Raw genomic sequence first — 3756 nt, 5'->3', positions numbered from 1 at the left:
AAGACTCGACCAAGAATTAGATCAGGAAATATGGAATGAAGTATGTGAATATCGGAAATAAAACAATAAATCAACTAAGTAAAATCAGATAGATAAACCACCGTAGCTTCGGGATAACCTTAACGCGCAGGGATTGTTTCTAAGGATGGAGAATCTACGAATATCGAACTCTAATCGGGGATCTCAAGTTCTAATATCAGATTTGGCTCTCTCAAGTCCTAAATCCACTGTCCAATAATTTAACCTATCGATCTCTCAACCTAATAGATTAAAATATCAAACGCATTAACAATCACTATCACAGTTCCTAAACCGATTAACCTATCTTTCAATAGTCTTAATCAATTTATTCAATGAATTCTTTCCGAATCTTTAAGTCGTTTGGCTTAAACCGTTTAGTACTCACGCTATAGATGGATGATGTCGAGTTCGAAGGTTGATCATTCACGACGTATAAACCATTAACTAGATAATCATTACCATAGTAAATACTTTCTCGATAAATCATCAAACTCGAGTTCTCAATCACAAATCGAAAACCATCCAAATCCAGACATGAAATAGAAATGATGTTTCTGCTAATCGCAGGAACATAGTAACAATTACTAAGCTGTAAAACAAGTCCAGAAGGAAGATGCAAATCGTAAACGCCAACACACAATGCAGCAACTCTTGCTCCATTTCCGACGCGTAGATCCGCTTCTCCCTTAGCTAGCATCGTACTTCTTCTTAGTCCTTGCACATTTCCACAAATGTTTGAGGCACTTCCGGTATCTAATACCCATGAAGATATAGTATAGATGTTAGCCTCTATAACGTGGATACCTGAGGCAGAAGCTTCGCCAAGCTTCTTGTCCTTCAGATCCTCCAAGTAAAGGTGACAATTACGCTTCCAGTGTCCAGACACTCCGCAGTAATGACAGTCACCCTTATCGGGCTTAGGCTTGGGCGTAGAGGCAACTTTTGCATTTTTCGCCACCTTCTTCTTGGCTTTACCCCGTCGCTTCTTGCTGGAGTTGTTCTCAACAGCAAGCACAGTCTTGGGCACCATAATATCCTGCTCGGCCGATTTCAGCATCCCATGCAGTTCGGCTAAGCTCTTAGTCATCCCATGCATATGATACTGCATCACGAACTGATTATAGTCCTCAGATAATGACATAAGGATCAAGTCTGCAACCAAGTCAGCATCGAGTGTCACTCCTATGCGCTCAAGTTCCTCAACATGAGCTCGCATGTTGAGGATGTGGGTGTTGACAGAGCTGCCTCTCGGCATCTCCGTCTTCCTAAGAGCCCTTAGCGTCTTGTACTTTTCAGTACGCGCTAGCTCCTGAAACATGGTTTTGAGCTGTTCGATCATATCAAATACGCTATTCCCCTCAAACTGCCTCTGCAGATTCGGGGCCATGCTTCCCAACATGAGACAGGAGATCTCGATGTCGTCAGTCTGATGCTTCAACCAAGCATCCTTGACGGCTCTCGTGGCATTGGCTGCAGGCTCTGGTGGTAGAGCCCCTTCCAGGACGTAAGACTTCTTATCGTGCTTGAGAACAATTCTCAAGTTCCGATACCAGTCTAAGAAGTTTGTCCCGGTCAGCTTATCCTTCTCAAGGATAGATCGCATTGTCAAACTCGGTACGTTACTGGTTGACGCCATGTCCTACAAAAAAGACAAACAGAACATACAAAACAAATGCAGATTCTATTAATGATCAACTACCAGCTAGCCCATCATCAAACAGTGTCTACATATCTATGATTTACTACCAGCTAGTCCATCATCAAACAATGACAACATAGATGCAAAAACGAGCTATATTCCCATACAGAAAAATAATCCTATAATAATTCTCTATATAGGACTAAGATCCGTATTTCACATAAGAATGAGTTGTTATACTCAACCTTACGCTATTTAGGTAGACATCAAATGTCAATCACATCCAATGTGACTCTCAGATCCTTTTATGAGACTATGATATCAAATATCATTGCATACTCGTCTCATCTGTACCGTTAAGTCTCAAGTCAAAACTTGATAACTCAACCTAAGGTAAACCACGTTCAAGCTGTGGGAACCACGATTTCCCACCCTGCCTCACAAAGATAATCCGGCACGCCCAGCTTTGGCATGACCCGTGTTATGGACGATCGATGCCTTGACAGGCGCTCTAGTAATGGGAGGTACACACTTAGCATTACATAAATAAGGGATTTTCGAAACCAAGCTTAGATCAAGCATCTACTTTCAAGCTATGAGAACCACCATTTCTCCATCTTGCCTCACCAAGATAATACGGCACACCCAGCTTTGGCATGGCCCATGACACGTACGATCGAGGCCTTGACAAGTGCTTTACTCGTAGAGCTCCTAGATCTAACAGGTTTCTGTGCAACGATTGATCATAATCCGAATGGATAATCCAATCGATTATGCAATCCCAATCCCGAAGCTCCCACTCAATCAAACATATATAATATCTTGATTAAGTTACATACATTCATTCACTATGGACCATCCATAAGAAAGAATCATGTTATTCTGAATCACAGTTGATCGGTTTTAAGCAACGATTGCTCAAACCAGATCCCGAAACGCAAAATCTAATTTTGGTGAAGCGTCGGGTCCTAGACCGTTCGGTCTAGGCCTAGACCGTTCGGTCTGGGCGGTTCGGTCTTCGGATCATAGTCGGTCCGTTCGGTCTGGTGGTCAGTCCGTTCGGTCCGACTCTCCAGACCGTTCGGACTTGCCCCTTCGGACCTTCTCTCTCGGACTAGTGACTTAGACCGGACGGACTGGCTAAGCAGTCCGTTCGGTCTACACACCTTAGTCCGTTCGGTCCAACATCTTGGTCCGAACGGACTGAGGTCGTTTAGTCCAGGGAGACGACAAACCCTAGACCGTCCGGTCCAGAGGACCAGACCATTCGGTCTAGGCGGAAAAACGCGATCAGATCACGTTCTTCGTCATTACGGTCCCGATTCAGATCCGATTTCGACCCCGTTTTTGTCTGTGAACTCAGAACATAAGCCTCTTGCACACTATGCAACAAAGAACATGAAATCTACCCTAGATCCATAATCAAATCATGCATAGAATCAAAACAAACATGGATTCAAACCATTCAAATCCTATAACGTGCGTGATCGGGTTCTAACAAAAATCATGCAGAGGAACCAGGCTCTGATACCACTATTGGATTTTCCTGTGATCTCATGAGCGAATCATATTCCTAAGAGATTGGTTCTAGGGTTTGCGCAGCGGATGTAAAACAAAAATTTGATTAAAACCCTAAAACCTATCATGCATGATCTTGTAGAAACGTTAGAACGCTTACCTCAATCGATCCGGGGCCTGTTTCAATTGATGTGTTCGTCCGATCACTATAGGCAGGAAGAATACCTCGCCCTCTACACGTATCCACACCTCGGGATGGATTCCAACCTTTGGAACTTGTCTACTAAGACACGAATCTTCTATTCGATGATGTGCTTTGAGAAAGAGAGATTAAGATCACTTCTTCAACCCACTAGACTTTCTAAAAAAAGGTCTGAAAAGTTCTCTAGGTCGGCCCCTTAGTGTTAGGGTTCTATTTCTACTCTTATCCAAGTGATTAACCCTAGATCTAGACTTTTAAAATTAAATCCGAACTCCAGACCGAACGGACTGCTTAGTAGTCCGTTCGGTCTGGACACTTGGCCCGTTCGGACCAGTTTCGTAACTGGGTCCGTTCGAACTAATGGGTCAGTCCGTTC

The sequence above is a fragment of the Tarenaya hassleriana genome, unplaced genomic scaffold (genome assembly GCF_000463585.1).
Source record: "Tarenaya hassleriana unplaced genomic scaffold, ASM46358v1 Cleome167, whole genome shotgun sequence".
Lineage (NCBI taxonomy): Eukaryota > Viridiplantae > Streptophyta > Magnoliopsida > Brassicales > Cleomaceae > Tarenaya > Tarenaya hassleriana.
The sequence above is the reverse complement of the archived record's forward strand: the minus strand, read 5'-3'. Positions refer to the sequence as shown.